The 18,897-nt window shown below is 34.8% G+C and overlaps 1 protein-coding gene across 3 annotated transcripts in view; it reads left to right on the top strand.

Moving 5' to 3' along the window:
* Nucleotides 1–5,481: 5,481 nt before the first annotated feature.
* PolG1 (DNA polymerase gamma, catalytic subunit tam) overlaps nucleotides 5,482–18,897 on the top strand; it is a 186,784-nt gene continuing 173,368 nt past the window's right edge. The window contains exons 1-2 of one of the 3 annotated variants that reach the window (XM_089100664.1): nucleotides 5,484–5,501; nucleotides 7,170–7,212. The gene's annotated coding sequence lies outside the window, so the exon portion shown is untranslated. Of the gene's footprint in view, nucleotides 5,502–7,169; nucleotides 7,213–18,897 lie in introns of those variants that run through there. The other 2 variants (XM_089100663.1, XM_089100662.1) reach the window with 2 other exon arrangements.

Raw genomic sequence — 18,897 nt, 5'->3', positions numbered from 1 at the left:
ATCTTTATAAGTGAGCAATAATTGTGTATATATTTGTTACATGTACACCCCTAGAATCAGTATGATAGAAATAACAACGATACCTGGATAGTTGATCACGTAAAAGGGGCTACGCCTCAAGAGTGGAATACCCTTTCAAGCCTTTTGGCTACTTCTGGGTCATTTATGATGAAGGCCTGGGTTCTGCAATAATCCTTAGCATAGTTGACCTAGGGACAAGACGACCCAAGACCATATGTCTCTATCGGATTAGTTTTTCAATCCTCTTTCTTTACTTCTAGGCCATTTATGATTATCTTTTTAACCTGGATATTTGACCCGCTGAACAACTTCCTACTGGTATCGTGGTTTGAAGGAGGTAATAAAGTCAATTCCACTGGCATATGGTTTTCTGGATGTTACTGGATTTGAAGCATTTGAATGCAAAATATTTGAACAGTTTTGTATTACCTATTGAAATGTGAAACTCCAACAGTTATTCACAGGTAAGCAAAATTGTTTATTCCCATCATATTTTTTTTTATTACTGTATAAAATTTCAGTAGTTAATGAAGTTATACATTGACCGGTTAATTATACGATTACAGAAATAAATCCAACAGAGAAAAAAAATCTAACAGGTTTTTTTTCCAGAAATGGTAACTCTGGGTGTCATTCCCTGGTTGATCTTATATGAAATTAATTACAAAAAAAAATTTCTACAAAACAATTTGTAGACCTTTAAGGTATCGAATCCCTGTAACGAATATTCTTCTTGATTAAAGTTTAAACAAAAGAGCTCCATTAAGCCGAAAATGAGCATAAATAAATACAAATTATCTTCCAAGAGTAAAACTACCACACATCACTATCAATAAATATACGAAAAAAAATCGTAATGGATTACACAGAACAATCCTTTACGGTATCGAATCCTAATAACGAATTTTTTTCTTAAACAAAGTTTATTTTACAGTTTTATACATTTTTTTTCATTTTTCAGCATATCTTTAAAGTATTCAATAAAATTGATCATTTTATTATGTAAATTCAGGAGAAATGTCATTCGTCTCAGATGTCGGGTCCCTGAAAGTTAAAAAGAAGTTCTATGGATTACCTGACACTTATTTGGTTGACTCCATTCCTCAACTCACAAAAAAAGTTGGCAGTGGCAAGACTGCAGAAATGTATACTTCTATGTATCTTTCTAAAAAAAATTGCAGTTAAGAGGTATATAGGGTCTTAAGCCAATGTAGAATATGAATCTCTTATTATTAAGGAGGCTTCCTCTTTGTTCAAGTGTAGGCACTCAAATATTGTGAGGCTTATTTTTGTCTGTCCCACTGAAATGTCAATTGGAATGGAATATTGTCAGATAGAGATGAACACGCCAAAGGGGGTCATTGTTTTTATTGCAGAGAGGCAATGAATCGGACTTATGTCTGAAGCAGAAGCTTGCTAGAGGAAGAGGTATGCTTGATAAGCTTTTATTGAACTCGCACAACAGGTGGCATCTGCCTTAGATAATCTAAACACTCTCAAATTTGTAAAGTCTGACATCACATCCGACCATGTACGTACTTGTTAAGTCTGGGAACGATTATACATCCTGGGTTTTTTAACTTTCCGATTTCGGTTCTAGTCACTTATCACTAGGGATCGCATGTACGTGCTCAATAAAATGAAAGTGCCTTTCCAGTTCATGGTGTGGTACTATCCATTTTATAAGTCCCGAAAGATTGAAATTTGAAAAACCAACTCTTTCATCAGATATTTTTTCGTTTTCAATGATTTTTTATGAGTTGAATGAGTGTACTCTAAAACATCCATATTAAAAGGACTCAATAAATGACATAGACGAAATAAAAATATTAATATTAAATGGCAGTCTACATAATCAGTCGAAAATGTCAAGTGAGCTCTCCATACAGATGAAAAATAAGTAATTTTGGCTATATATTTGCAAATTAGGGGGGGGGGGTATTTAGACAGTGTGGAGTCAGGTTCAGGTTCTTTTATTTATAAACTAAATACAGCTACAATATGGGTATGCCCGGCTGAGAGTCTAGCTCGTATTACCAGGCAACCAATAACAAATAAAAACAACAAAAACATTATATATAACTGCATTTGTACATAATCACACTTTTTTAAATAGATAAAAAAGAAAGAAAAATGTGAGACTTACCAAGCATCACCCCAAGCCAGCAGCCAAATGGAGAACAAACTAAAACAAAACACCAAACACAGTGAAATTAAACCGTGGGGAAATCCTACCAATAGAATGTGCCAGCGGGAAGACCATAACTGAATTTAAAAATAACTAAGAAAAAATTAAATTAAATAAAATGATCAAAGGGTTAGTAAAAGATTTTTTAAATGAACCTGCAGTGTACCCACAGAAAGACTAAATATTAAGACCCAACCCGTGCACATTCCAAAGTTTGGTTATGCAGTGCCTGAGTGAGAACCTTGATCTCTCAGTGCAAGCTCGGGGTTCAACATACTTAAAAGATCCCCTCGTTCCATAATCGTGCTCACATTGGTTAAATAGATCCAAGCATAGAAAATTTTCGGTAGAATTTGAGCAAAATACTTAACACAAAACATCAATCCATGAAAAGATAATAATAATTCCACTGGTAATATATTAAGGAAAGAAAATATACTTTTATTTGGTGATTTTGATGGTAGGGATATTGGGGAGGGAATGAAAGTTTTCAGAATACGCAGTTCTTTATTTTGTTACCTTTGAAGTGGTTTTGTAGGAGTTTTAAATGTATTTAGAAAAATCAGGGGACAGTAACTTAGGTAGGAATGGACTAGGGTAAAATTTACCGATCTCATCGTATGAAAAGGTAGAATAAATTTCAAATGCTGCAATATTCCAACATTCCTTCCCAACTTCATCTGCAATTTAGCAATGTGTTCCTTCCAACTCATATTCTGATCAACTAGCACTCCTAAATATCTCATAGTAGATACACGCTCCAAATAAGTATATTCATCAATGGGTAGTCTACTAAGTTCAGGTAATGACTGGTCAGTACGAGAGAAAATCATGAACTTGGTTTTTGGCATATTAAAAGATAATTTATTTGCACTAAACCAAGTTTCTATCCTCTCGAAAGCTGCCAACAAATTCTTCTTAAGCGATCTTTCATCAGTACCGCTCACTGTGCAGGCTGTATCATCAGCGAATAGGACATTTAGCCCGAGATCATCCAGTGCCCTGTTGATGTCGTTAACAAAAATAAGAAAGAGTAGGGGTCGAAGTATGGATCCTTGAGGAACGCCGACTTGACCAGTAATACCAAGTAGTGAAGAGGTAGCATTTCCACCATCCACAAACTGACTGCGCCCAGTTAAATATGAGTCAATCAGAGAATTTGTAGGTCCACGAATACCATAATTTTCCAGTTTACGAAGCAAAATTGTATGACAAATAGTATCGAACGCTTTTTTAATATCTATAAATATAGTAGCTGGAATTTCTTTTTTATCCAAAGTGTCGTGTATAAAATGTGTGAGACTCAGAATCGCATGTTCAGAGCTATGACCCTTCCTAAACCCAAACTGAAGGTCATTAAAACATCCCCTTTTATCAAAAAACTTCATTATACGGTTGTAAAGACATCGTTCAATCACTTTTGCGAATGAAGATAGGATCGAGATTGGCCTGTAGTTTGTTGGATCTTTCACGTCATCACCCTTATGCAGGGCTAAAACACGTGCAGACTTTAAGCAAGATGGGAAACGTCCATTTGAAAAACATAAGTTGATAACATGATCCACTTGAAACATAAGTTGATAAAAATTCTGTAACATCAGGCATTATCCGTTTTAATAGGCTTGTCGACGAGCCATCCGTACCTTCCGACGACCCATTCTTCAGTTGGTATATAACTTGCAGTAATTCATCTGCTGAGACCGGCGTTAGGAAAAGAGAGCAATCCGATGGAGGCGGCATGTAAGCAGAATATGCTGAATCGGGTAAACTTCGAGTTGGTGCCTCAAGTGATGTTCCGTGACCAATATTTGCGAAGTGCTCATTTAGGACACCAACAACATTTCGCTTTCCTTTAACAATTTTCTTGTTAGAAAACAATTGTCAGAAAACAATTCTTACATCATAATATCAGAATAATTGTGGCTAACAAATTTTGCATGCAGACTTACTGTAATTTACCCCCACCCCCCTCATAAGCAAAAATATATCCAAAATTTATTTCTAAAGTACTACATTTTTATCATACTTAGGTATATTTTCTCAGGATTAATCTAACTTCACTTCTTGAGCGGTTGGGGTGAGGCGGGGTTGATTTGAAGTGCCAATTAATTTAAATTCAATCTTTCCCATAATTTTACTATGATAGACGGGGAAGGGGTGGGGGGCGTGGAATATATTACTTTTCGTTCATAACCTCTAGATAATATTTAGACTACTTGGCTAATATAAAACCGTTTTATATATACACGGGCTATATATAGCCAACTAGTTGGCTATCGAAAAACAGTCTAAGTATACACGAAAATATAAAATAGCGAACCGGTTGGCTACTGAGGTGAGTCTATGTATATACAGACAAGAAAATAGCTGACTAGGATTCTCTGCCATAAAGAGCTAAAAGTAATTTTTTAAGGAGGGGGGGGGCAAGGATAATGGTGTTTAATGGTGTTGACTGGACTTTATTTAGTGAAAAGCTTGTAGCGTAAACACATGGCCTGAAAAGAGAATGTATTATTGGTAAAGTTTCTTTCTCTTACATTAGGTCTTCATGGTAAATGAGATCTAATAGCCAACTGGTTGGCTAATCTAAATGTGTATATAGCTGAGACTTTAATAGCAAACTAGTTAGCTAATTCTAGGCTCTAATATGTATTAGAAACCTTATTGATAGCCAACTAGTTAGCTAATTTTGCACGTTTAGGCTATTATAAACTGTTTTGATAGCTGACTAGTTGGCTATTTTAAACTAAATTTTATGCATACATTAGACATTAATAGCCAACTAGTTAGCTAATTTTATATTGTATATAGAACTCTAATATTAGCTGACTAGTTGGCTAATTAAGGCTGCAATGTATATATAGGTGAGATCTAATAGCAAACCAGTTGACCAGGATGAAGTTATCTCCTGGCTACCATTTCCGGGTTTATCTCCCTGTTAGGAGATAAACCCGGGTTTATCTCCCAATTCCTTTGTTAGGAGCTTTCAAATGAGGTGTTACATGACTTTTGAATGATGTGCTGATTGATAGCTTTTGAATAAAAAATGAAGCAACAAAATTTGTTTGCCTCCACCTCAATAGGCTTAACAGTTAAAATAACATTTTTTTTTAATATAGTCATGTAACACCTCATTGGAAAGCTCCTATCAAAGGAATTCCAAATAACAATGAAAAATTCTGTCAAAAAAATATTTCACTCGTTAATTTTAAGTTCACGATTATATTTGTACTTTTAAGTAAAATATCAAAACCAGCAAAAAAATTCAAAAATTTGGTATCAGTTGAGAGCTGTAAGTTTCAGCAGTTTTTTTCAAGGATAATTTTTATTTTCAGAGCTATAGGGCAAGCAATTTTAGGTCAGGGAGATAAACCCGGAGATGGGAGCCAGGAGATAACTTCATCCTGGTCATTTGACTATCTTGGAAAGGGGTTAGGTTAAGAAAATGTAACTTTCAGGGATGGGTCTACAGGCTAAAGTATGTCATGGGAAGATATTTTGAAGTACCCACCTCTACTCCTTCTCCCTCTAGAGGGTCCTGACCTTTGATGGCCTTTAAAAATATGTGAGTTATAGAAGTGAAACCTTGCAAAATAGATCTTCTGCTTAAGTGAAGTACAATAAAATTGTTTTCAGCTGCACAATTTTGCTCAATACCAATTTATAAGGTTTTAAAGATATGCAAAGACATTTCCTAAATTTTGGAAATAAACTATTTATGTGTCTTAAAATTGTGCTCAAATAACTGAAATTGCATTTTAAGAGCTAAACCAAGAGAAAAAGAAACTGAAAACAGAAAATTAAGGTAAAATGTTGTTTTGTCAAAATTTCAACGGGTATAGACCTGTCATGTAGGCAAATTTCATGACCCTCTAGAAGGAGAAGGAGTGGATGTAGGTACTTCAAAGTACCTTCCCGTGACATACTTTAGCCTGTAGACCCATCCCTGAAAGTTTCATTTTCCTAACCTAACCCCTTTCCAAAATAGCCAAAAGTAGCTAAAGTAGAATTTTACCGCAACTTCTTCTTCCCCTAGTGACTGTAGCCTCTGTAGGGTAAAATTCTAGGCAAACTACTTTTTGCTATTTTAGAAAGGGGTTAGGTTAGGCAAATGAAACTTTCAGGGTAAATTATTTGCAGTTCATATTATTGACTCAGTGAAAATAAAAATCACTAGATTACCTCATAAATCTCTAGATTATTGACTAGAAATCACTAGAATTATAATACTCTTTATCAGTGTAATTAACAATTGTTTTATTTCTTTACCATGTTCTATACAAGTGCAGATATAGTAAGGGGGTAAAATTACCCCCCTAGGTCTGGAAAAATAACTTTAGATTTATGTTTTGTTGTTTCTCAAGCGAAAAATACCCTTGGAACTTTGAAAAAATGTCCTTTTGCATCTTTATGCAAAGAATAGAACAAGATTCTGGCTTCCTCCAAGTATTTTCCCAAATTGGCACCCTTGGCTTATAACCCAAACCCTGAAAATTTTTTATCGGTGATGTAATCAAAATATTTACCTTTTCTTTTTATTTTTTTCTTCTTGTCGATCCAAAATCCTAATTTTTTCTCCAAAATAACCAAAACCTAAGGTATAGTTTGGAACCTTTCAACTATACTTAACCAAATGGCTATCTTAAACTTTTGGTTGAGCAATTTTAGAGAAAACATGGATTTGAGAGGGGGGCTAGTAGCCCTGTGATCTTTTCAGCCAAACAAAAGGGTCACTAAAAATTTTGGTTTCTGTTAAATGAGCCCTCTCCTGATGTTCTGGGACTGTTGGTTCTACACAATCACCCCTTGGCAAAAAAATGTCATGTATTTATGATTTTCTTCTGGCAAAAAAGAAAGAAATTATAAGTTTTTGCAGACAGGAGCTTGAAACCTGTACAGTAGGGTTCTCTGTTACGCTGTTTCTCATGGTGTGATTCTATTTAAAATTATTTTATTTCAGGAGTGTCTCCTCCATCTTAAGAATATCAGACAAATTTTTGCAGGTTTGTAGCTTTTAATGGCTAGCACTAAGCTTAATGAATCTTGTATATTTAGAATCAGCATAATAATCTGATGATATATTGATGGATATCAAAATTCCGTTTTTTAGAGTTTTGGTTACTATTGAGCCGTGTCCCTCCATTCTTATAGTTCGCTGCCTCCAACTATTTGATATGTTAGCACATGAATCAAAAAACTTAAAGAATAGGACGTTATCTGCGCTTATTTGCTGTTACAGTTAAAAATAAGAGAACTTAAAGAACTACTGGAGTTTCAACTACATATTAGAAATAAAAATAAAACCAATTAACAACTTTCGGATTGGATACCCCCCCCTTTTACCCCCAACCATATTCAGTCATCAAACTACAATCAATTTAACCTATATAGTTATTCTACAAATCTTATTAAAAAAAGCACTGAGTCCTATTTTCTTTTTGAATAATCTTTTTTCATTCAAAAAATTATATTTTATGTATACCTACTGTCTTATTTTTCCATGACTCCATTTCTGGTCTATCTGTAGATATAGAGGGTGTGTTCATATCCACTCCACTGTCAGAGGTTTTAACAAATGAAAATCTAATTTGGAACTGATAGATTATAGAGAGTAAAAAATCATAAATTTGAAGACAAAAATTTGACCTGAGAAAATGTTGTGAAATAGGAACTATAGAACAGTTTTGCAATTTTCAGATTAAATAAGTTCAAGTATCATCTTGCTAATAGCACTCTGGGGTCTACCTGTCTAAATCTGATATGAACATAAGGAACTGTAGTGAATAACTATTTTGCTTTTTTTTATTAACTACTTTTTGTATGATTCATTTGGTTGAATCATGAATCTATGCACTATAAGGTGAAAAATCACTAGATTCAAGAAAAATCACTAGTTTTAGAACAAAAATCACTATAATCACTACAGAGAAATAAAAATCACTAGGCAACATAAAAAATCACTAGGCAACATAAAAAATCACTAGAACTATTGATAAATCACTAGGGGTGGCAACCCTGTATTGACTTACAAATAAAGTAAACATACTACTTGTTGCCTTTTTTGTCCTCTTTCCAAATATAATTATAATTTTGGTTGGAAATGAATTTTACCCCCACCCCTGTATATACCAAGTCAGGGTATATATTTGCACATTAGGGAGGGGGTGGGGGTAAATTTTATTTCTGAAAAACTTTACCCCCCCCCCCCTCCCTATTGTGCAAATATATACCCTGAATTGGTATATATGGGGGTTGGGGTAAAATTCATTTCCAACAAAAATGATTATTATAGTTTGGAAGAGCATGAAAAAAGGCATTGAGTGGTACATTTACTTTATTTGTAAGTCAACAATATGAACTGCAAAAAGTTTACCACTTTCAGTAATGAATTCAGGGCCAAAAACATACTCCAGAAGGTATTACAAAGCTTCTATGTTAATAACCCTCTTTTAATTTCTAATTCTTAGAAATTTGCCTCCTATTTGACAAATCTATAGCCTACCTTTTAGAATTCTGACAAAACAACATTTTACCTTAATTTTATTTATTTTTTCTGTGGTTTTAGTAATTGAAATGCAATTCTTAGTACTTGAGTAGAATTTTAAGCCATATCAGTGGACTTTTTTTTTTTCTAAATAAACATATTTGCAGGTCTTTGAAACCTCATAAAATAGGACTAGGCAAAGTTGTGAAGCTGAAAACACTTTTCCTGTACTTCATTTAAGTAGAAGATCTATTTTGCAAGGTTTTACATGTATAAAACCACAATTTTTAATGGTTATCAAAGACAAGTGCTTTCTAGAGAGAGAAGGAGTTGGGGTAGGTACTTCAAAAGAATTTCCCAGGACATGCTTTATATTCATCCCTGAAAGTTTCATTGGTAAATATTGAGCAGTTCATATTATTGACCTACAAATAAAGTGAACACAACACTTGCACTTGATGTCATTTTTTATGCTCTTTCTGAGTATAATTATTGCTTTTCTTGCAAATTCAATTTTAAGCCCTTTTAGGACCCTTGAAAATTACAATTTCATTATAAATTCATTTTTTAAAAGTTGTATAATTCATAAACATTGATTTGTCAAGATTAAGTTGAATAAAAAATAAAATAAATCTGCCATGTTTTCTTCTGATTCTGTTACACTTAAAACTGTCATTTCACCTATATGTTGAAAAATATTAAAGCTGACAAAAGAAACATGGACATTAGAAAAATGGAGAAATTGTTTTGAATTTTTTATCCAACTTAATTATGACAAATCAATGCTTGCAGATTATATAACTTAAAAAAAATGGATTCTATAATCCAATAGTAAGTTTGAACCCAATGTTTTAGTCCTTTTTATACAAAAAAAAAAAAAAAAACAGAAAGAAATTGTCATTTTTAAGAGTCCAAGAAAGGCTTGAAACTGAATTTGCAAGAAAAGCAACTATTATATTCAGAAAGAGAATAAAAAATGGCATCTAGTCTAGTGGTATGTTCATTTTATTTTTAGGTAAATGATATGAACTGCTCAATATTTACTGTTTCATTTTGCTAACCTAACCCCTTTTAAAGGTAGCAAAAGTAGCTTGTCTAGAATTTTACAATATATAGCCCAAGGGTCCTATAGTTTAGATAAATATATACAAGATTCTCTAGAATGAAGCAATATGGCCTTAGGAATAAGATAAGTGATAGTCTTAAGTATTAACATCTTTCCAAATACAATGGCTGTTGCCATGATAAATTGTACTCCAGCCCTCCTCCCCCCTATTTGGGCCAGATGTAGCCTTAGGTTATACAAAAACTTACAAAGAAAACACTATAACAAACAATTGTGTTGCTAATTTATGCACCAAGATTTGGCAAAATTCTATATGTGGGGTTTTTTGCTTCCTAGGAAAATGTACTCCTTCCCATTTTACTTTGGCTTAGAATGATACATGAAAGATAGGCTACTTATTAAGAAAATTTAGACAAATATAACACAATTTAGGCATACAGCTACAGGAATGTGTCACAATTCCCAGTTCAAACCATGAGTCCCCTGAAATTTTATTTTTTGGGATAAATGAAACCTACCCTAGTCTTACATCCTTTTTTTCTGCCAGTTCTTTATATTTTATATCTTCTTATTTCAATTTATAAATTATATATCAACCTATGTTTTTTATTATTATTCCTAGGCTAGCAACAACCTAGCCAGAAGTTCAGCAATAACAAGTGGATCAAAACCAATCTTGTGTAAGATATGTCAATGATAGGTCTTTTTTTTTGAATTTTGTCTATTATTTTTGTGTTTGTTTTTGCAAAATTGAATGCATTAGGTAGGTAGTAGAAAGGGGTGTCCGACTTCGGGACGAAACCCCTGCTGCCACCTACAACTTTTTTTTACATAATTTATGTCTGTTTTTATGGTTTTTGTCAGTGAGAATAAAAAAAAACAGGAATTTTCTCACATTGATGGATGCTTCTTGGATGGTTATGTGTGTTGGTCAATTTATTTGATGTTTTTCATGGATGTCAACAGTAATTTATGTCTGTTTTATGGTTTTTGTCAGTGAGAATGGAAAAAACAGAATTTTTATAAATTTAAAAAACAGGAATTTTCTCACTTTGATGGATGTTTCTTGGACGGTTATGTGTGTCAGTCAATTTATTTGATGTTTTTCATGGATGTCAACAGTAATTTATGTCTGTTTTATGGTTTTTGTCAGTGAGAATGGAAAAACAGAATTTTTCTCACTTGAAAAAACATGAATTTTCTCAAATTTATGATTGTTTCTTGGACGGTTATGAGTGTTGGTCAATTTATTTGATGTTTTTCATGGATGTCAACAGTAATTCATGTCTGTTTTATGGTTTTTGTCTGTGAGAATGGAAAAAACAGAATTTTTCGCACTTGAAAAAACATGATTTTTCTCACATTTATGGTTGTTTCCTGAACGGTTATGTATGTTGGTCAATTTTATTGATTTTTTTCTCGGATGTCAACAGCAATTTATGTATGTTTTTTGGTTTGTGACAGTGAGAATGGAAAAGCAGTACTTTTCTCACTTTGATGGATGTTTTCTGGATTTTTGAGTCTAACGGGTACCGGAATCGTGACGGGAGTCCATATATGGGCATAGAGTCCCTAGGGAGAACACCTGTGCTGTCAGTCACAATTTAGTCTAATGCTGACAGTTTCCGAGAACTTGATTGCGTAATCGATTGGGAATTTGGAACACCTGTGCTGTCGACCTCAATTCCCCTTTCGTGAATCAATAATTCCCCTTAGAAACAACAAATTAATTCCCCTTTCTTGACAGATCAATCAACCAATGACATCATCTGTCAGACATTAAAAATTTTCGCCTAGAAACAATTCTCCAGGAATAGATCCAAGTCATTAATGTCTTTGCCTCGGAAACAATTCTACTGGTCGAACTCCAAAAGAAATTAATAAACATTACCGTTGAAGCAACTCTCCAAGAAACATCTTAGCAATGAGTAGATTAACACGAGAATCGAGTTGCTTAGTAATTTCAAATGCGACATCACAGAGATACCAAAAAACAAGAAGAACTCGATGAAATTACGATTAGGGGTTATTTGGGCGAAACTATTTTAGAAATTTTAGGGAATTATTTCGGTGAGAACAGTATGAGACATTTTAAAAGATGATTTTAAAAGATGATTTTGGAAGAGGATTTGAGGGCGAAACTCTGTGGTCGTTATACTACACAAGTTCCATTTGAACAGTGTTGTGAGGTCCTCTACCCCAACCCCAAAGGGTCCTCATACCCCACCCCAACCCCGACGGAAGCCCCCGGTCCTCAAAAGTCCCCCAGGCTCCCAAAGGGCCCCCCGACCCCCCAAGGCCCCCCCCCGGTCCCCAAAGGTCCGCCGGGCGCCCAAAGGACCACTCGGCCCTCAAGGGCCCCCCAGACCCCCAAAGGCCCTCCCCGGGCCCCCAAAGCCCCTCCCCCGGTCCCCAAAGGTCCACCGGGCTCCCAAAGGACCACCAGGCCCTCAAGGGCCCCCCAGACCCCCAAAGGCCCTCCCCGGGCTCCCAAAGGGGCCCCTCCCCCTTTTGTTAATACGTTTTTGTGCACTTTATTATATCTTTTCAGAACAAGTTCCTTTCATAATGTTATTCCTTAACCCTTTTTTACAAGTTGAAGTACCAATCCTTTTCACCCACAACATTACTATACTGCTTTTTGAATGCTCCAACATCAAGCAATAGTTTTCAAAAGACATTTCAGAGCAACTTCTTTTCTTAATGTTCATTCTAAACCCATTTTCGAGCTTGAAGTAGCCATCCTTTTCGCACAAAACTTTACTTTAAAGCTATTTCGGATACCTCAACACCAAGAAATACCTTTCAAAAGACATTTCAGAGCAAGTTCCTTTCTTAATGTCCCTTCTAAAACCATTTTCCAAGTTGAAGCATCCATCCTTTTCACCCACAACTTTACTATACTGCTTTTTGAATGCTCCAACACCAAGCAATACTTTTCAAAGGTCATTTCAGAACAAGTTCTTCTCTTAATGTCCATCCTAAACCCATTTTCCAACTTGAAGCACCCATCCTTTTCACCCACAACTATACTTTACAGCTTTTTGGATACCTCAACACCAAGAAATACCTTTCAAAAGCATTTCAGAGCAAGTTCCATTGTTAATGTCCCTTCTAAACCCATTTTCCAACTTGAAGCATCCTTCCTTTTCACCCACAACTTTACTTTACAGTTTTTTGGATACCTCAACACCAAGAAATACCTTTCAAAAGACATTTCGGAGCAAGTTCTTTACGTTATGTCCCTTCTAAACCCATTTTCCAAATTGAAGTACCCATCCTTTTCACCCACAACTTTAATTTACAGCTTTTGGATACTTCAACATCAAGAAATAACATTCAAAAGACATTTCAGATCAAGTTCCCTACGTTTTTTCCATCTTAGGCCCATTTTGAAACTTGAAGCATCCATCTTTTTTACCCACAACTATACTTTACATATTTTTGGATACCCCAACACCAAGAAATACCTTTCAAAAAGCATTTCAGAGCAAGTTCCTTTCTTAATGCCCCTTCTATACCCATTTTCCAACTTGAAGTACCCATCCTTTTCACTCACAACTTTACTTTACAGTTTTTTGGACACCTCAACACCAAGATATAATTTTCAAAAGTCATTTCAGATCGAATTCATTTCTTAATTTCACGTATAAAAACATTTTCCAACTTGAAATAAACTTCCTTTTCACCCACATCTTTACTTTAGAGCTTCTTCGTATACCTCAACACCAAGAAAAACCTTACAAAAGACATTTCAGAGCAAGTACCTTTCTTAATGTCCCTTCTAAAACCATTTTACAAGTTGAAGCATCCATTCTTTTCACCCACAACTATACTTTTCAGCTTTTTGGATACCTCAACACCAAGAAATACCTTTCAAAAAGCATTTCAGAGTAACTTCTTTTCTTAATGTCCCTTCTAAACCCATTTTCCAACTTGAAGCATCCTTCCTTTTCACCACAACTTTACTTTACAGCTTTTTGGATACCTCAACACCAAGAAATACTTTTCAAAAGACATTTCAGTGCAAGTTCTTTACTTAATGTCCCTCCTAAACCCATTTTCCAACTTGAAGCATCCATCCTTTTCACCCACAACATTACTTTACAGCTTTTTGGATACCTCAACACCAAGCAATACTTTTCAAAGGCATTTCACAACAAGTTCTTTTCATAATGTCCATCCTAAACCCATTTTACAAGTTGAAGTACCCATCCTTTTCACCCACAACTTTACTTTACAGTTTTTGAATGCTCCAACATAAAGAAATACTTTTCAAAGACATTTCAGAACAAGTTCTTTTCTTAGTGACCATCCTAGACCCATTTTACAAATTGAAGTACCCATCCTTTTCACCCAAAACTTTACTTTACAGCTTTTTGAATGCTCCAACACCAAGCAATACTTTTCAAAGGGCATTTCAGAACAAGTTCTTTTCTTAATGTCATTCCTAAACCCATTTTACAAGTTGAAGTACCCATCCTTTACAGCCAACACCAAGCAATACTTTTCAAAAGGCATTTCACAACAAGTTCCTTTCATAATGTCCCTCCTAAGCCCATTTTACAAGTTGAAGTACTCATCCTTTTCACCATAACTTTACTTTACAAATTTTTTTCTTAATGTCCCTCCTAAACCCATTTTACATGTTGTAGTACCCAACCTTTACATCCACAACTTTACTTTACAGCTTTTGAATGCTCCAACACCAAGCAATACTTTTCAAAGGGCATTTGAAGTAGCCATCCTTTTCAGCCACAACTTTACTATACTGCTTTTCTGAATGCTCCAACACCAAGCAATACTTTTCAAAGGGCATTTCAGAACCAGTTCTTTTCATAATGTCCATCCTAAACCTAATTTACAATTTCAAGTACCCATCCTTTACACCCAAAACTTTACTTTACAGCTTTTTGAATGATGCAACACCAAGCAATACTTTTCAAAAGAACATTTGAAGTAGCCATCCTTTTCACCCACAACTTTACTTTACTACTTTTTGGATATCTCAACACCAAGTAATTCTTTCCAAAAGGCATTGCAGAGCAGGTTCATTTCTTAATGACCCTCCTAAACCAATTTTAAAATTTGAAGCAACCACCCTTTTCACTCGAACCTTTACTTTAAAGCTTTTTGAATTCACAAACACCAAGCAATACTTTTCAGAAGGCATTGCAGAGCACCTTCTTTTCTTAATGTCCCTTCTAAACCCATTTTCCAACTTGAAGTAGCCATCCCTTTTCACCCATAACTTTACTTTACAACTTTTTGGATACCTCAACACCAAGCAATACTTTTCAAAGGCATTTCAGAGCAAGTTCCTTTCTTAAAGTCCCTCCTAGACTCATTTTACAAGTTGAAGCATCCATCCTTTTCACCCACAACTTTACTTTACAGCTTTTTCGTTCTTTTGAATGCGCCAATACCATGCAATACTTTTCAAAGACATTTCAGAACAAGTTGTTTTCATTGTGTCCCTGCTAAACCCATTTTACTAGTTGAAGTACTCATCCTTTTCACCCACAACTTTACATTACAGCTTTTTGAATGCTCCAACACCAAGAAATACTTTTCAAAGGCATTTTAGAACAAGTTGTTTTCTTAGTCACCATCCTAAACCCATTTTACAAATTGAAATACCAATCCTTTTCACCCAAAACATTACTTTACAGCTTTTTGAATGCTCCATCACCAAGCAATACTTTTCAAAGGGCATTTCAGAACAAGTTCTTTTCTTAATGTCCTTCCTAAACCCATTTTACAAGTTGAAGTACCCATCCTTTACAGCTAACACCAGGCAATACTTTTCAAAAGGCATTTCACAACAAGTTCCTTTCATAATGTCCCTCCTAAACCCATTTTACAAGTTGAAGTACTCATCCTTTTCACCATAACTTTACTTTACTTTACAGCTTTTTGAATGCTCCAACACCAAGCAATACTTTTCAAAGTGCATTTCAGAACAAGTTCTTTTCTTAATATCCTTCCTAAACCCATTTTACAAGTTGAAGTACCCATCCTTTACAGCCAACACCAAGCAATACTTTTCAAAAGTCATTTCACAACAAGTTCCTTTCATAATGTACCTCCTAAACCCATTTTACAAGTTGAAGTACTCATCCTTTTCACCATAACTTTACTTTACAACTTTTTTTCTTAATGTCCCTCCTAAACCCATTTTACAAGTTGTAGTACCCATCCTTTACACCCACAACTTTACTTTACAGCTTTTGAATGCTCCAACACCAAGCAATACTTTTCAAAGGGCATTTGAAGTAGCCATACTTTTCACCCACAACTTTACTATACTGTTTTTTTGAATGCTTCAACACCAAGCTATACTTTTCAAAGGGCATTCCAGAACCAGTTCTTTTGATAATGCCCATTCTAAACCTAATTTACAATTTCACGTACCCATCCTTTACACCCAAAACTTTACTTTACAGCTTTTTGAATGATCCAACACCAAGCAATACTTTTCAAAAGAACATTTGAAGTAGCCATCCTTTTCACCCACAACTTTACTTTACTTCTTTTTGGATATCTCAACACCAAGCAATACTTTTCAAAAGGCATTTCAGAGCAAGTTCCTTTCTTAATGACTCTCCGAAACAAATTTTACAAGTTGAAGAATTCATCCTTTTCACTCGCACCTTTACTTTACAGCTTTTTGGATGCGCCAACACCAAGTAATACTTTTCAAAAGGCATTTCAGAGAAACTTCTTTTCTTAATGTCCCTTCTAAACCCATTTTCCAACTTGAAGTAGCCATCCCTTTTCACCCACAACTTTACTTTACAACTTTTTGGATACCTCAACACCAAGCAATACTTTTCAAAGGCATTTCAGAGCAAGTTCCTTTCTTAAAGTCCCTCCTAGACTCATTTTACAAGTTGAAGCATCCATCCTTTTCACCCACAACTTTACTTTACAGCTTTTTCGTTCTTTTGAATGCGCCAATACCATGAAATACTTTTCAAAGACATTTCAGAACAAGTTCTTTTCATAATGACCATCCTAAACCCATTTTCCAAGTTGAAGTACCCATCCTTTTCACCCACAACTTTACTTTACAGCTTTTTGAATGCTCCAACACCAAGCAATACTTTTCAAAGGCATTTTAGAACAAGTTCTTTTCTTAGTGACCATCCTAAACCCATTTTACAAATTGAAGTACCAATCCTTTTCACCCAAAACTTTACTTTACAGATTTTTGAATGCTCCATCACCAAGCAATACTTTTCAAAGGGCATTTCAGAACAAGTTCTTTTCTTAATGTCCTTCCTAAACCCATTTTACAAGTTGAAGTACCCATCCTTTACAGCTAACACCAGGCAATACTTTTCAAAAGGCATTTCACAACAAGTTCCTTTCATAATGTACCTCCTAAACCCATTTTACAAGTTGAAGTACTCATCCTTTTCACCATAACTTTACTTTACAACTTTTTTTCGTAATGTCCCTCCTAAACCCATTTTACAAGTTGTAGTACCCATCCTTTAATGTCCCTCCTAAACCCATTTTACAAATTGAAGTACCCATCCTTTTTACACACATCTTTACTTTACAGATTTTTGAATGCTCCGACACCAAGCAATACTTTTCAAAGGGCATTTCAGAACCAGTTCTTTTCATAATGTCCATCCTAAACCCATTTTACAAGTTGAAGTACCCATCCTTTACACCCACAACTTTACTTTACAGATTTTTGAATGCTCCAACACCAAGCAATACTTTTCAAAGGGCATTTCAGAACAAGTTCTTTTCATAATGTCCTTCCTAAACCCATTTTACAAGTTGAAGTTCCCATCCTTTTCATCCACAACTATACTGTACAGCTTTTTGAATGCCCAACACCAAGCAATACTTTTCAAAAGACATTTCAGAACAGTTTATTTTCTTAATGTACCTCCTAAACCCATTTTACAAATTGAAGTACCCATCCTTTTCACCCACAACTTTACTTTACAGCTTTTTGAATGCACAACACCAAGCAATACTTTTCAAAAGGTATTTCAGAACAAGTTGTGTTCTTATTAACCGTCCTAAATCCATTTTATAAAGTGAAGCACCCATCCTTTTCACCCACAGCTTTAATTTACAGCTTTTTGAAAGCGCAACACCAAGCAATACTTTTCAAAAGGCTTTTCAGAGCAAATCCTTTTCTTAAGCTTTTTATTTTCTTTGGTAAAATTAGAAATGAATTGTGTTCTTTGGTAAAATTCAGAAGAGATCTTGAACGTTTCTATCTTCTATGAAAAATTGAGCCTGCTAGTAGTATATTTATCTCTAAAAATTCTTTTTCATACATCTCTGACCTTTTTAATAGATATTCCGAACGTTTGACGTTCTACAATACCCTAAAAATAATGAACACTTAACAAAATAACGTATAAGATATCTGCAAAGAAATAATGACACGTAGAATATTAATATAAAAATACGTTAAATACATTATTATACATTATTAGTACACTTACGGTTCACTTTCCGTCAATTCATCTTTATATTCATTGATGATATTGTCTGCTAATGTCCTTTTTATTCTGCCTGCGATTTCACTGTCTATTGTCACATTTTTTTTTACATAGATAGCAGTTTTGACACATTGACAAGATATGATTTATGATGTTGGTGCAGCTGTATGCATGCCTTCTTTTTCCCTTTGCTTTCATTCGAATGCTAACACCGGAAAGATAGCGATAAGATCTATCAACGGCTAACATGCTACCAGAACCATTAGCTAGAAGTTGTCCCTCTTCATCAACTATTATTTGTACGTTGGCATTCTCTTTGAGTACTACTTTCTCTGGTAATGTTACTCTCGCATATCCACCGTTTGCATGATGGAAATTCTTGGGTACTCCAAAGGAATCTAACTTCTCGCTGTCATGACAACGCATGCATACATTTCCAATAGTGTTACCACTTGCACTCGTTTCATAGTTCAGGTATTTCTCCTTGTCAGCATTCAACACGACAATGATTTCTTCATGTGCACATACTTTCGTCGAATAATTCATCTTCACTTTTTACAGATATGAATTGTGTGTTTATCCTTCCACTGCGTAAAAAATACTGATTTAATGCACGCATTAAACTAGGAAGTGTCGATAACTTGCCATAGAGTACCAGTGG

The sequence above is a fragment of the Artemia sp. Qi Xiang Cuo genome, chromosome 14 (assembly GCF_049724085.1).
Source record: "Artemia sp. Qi Xiang Cuo chromosome 14, ASM4972408v1, whole genome shotgun sequence".
Classification (NCBI taxonomy): Eukaryota; Metazoa; Arthropoda; class Branchiopoda; order Anostraca; family Artemiidae; genus Artemia; species Artemia sp. Qi Xiang Cuo.
This window is presented reverse-complemented; position numbering and strand designations above follow the sequence as displayed.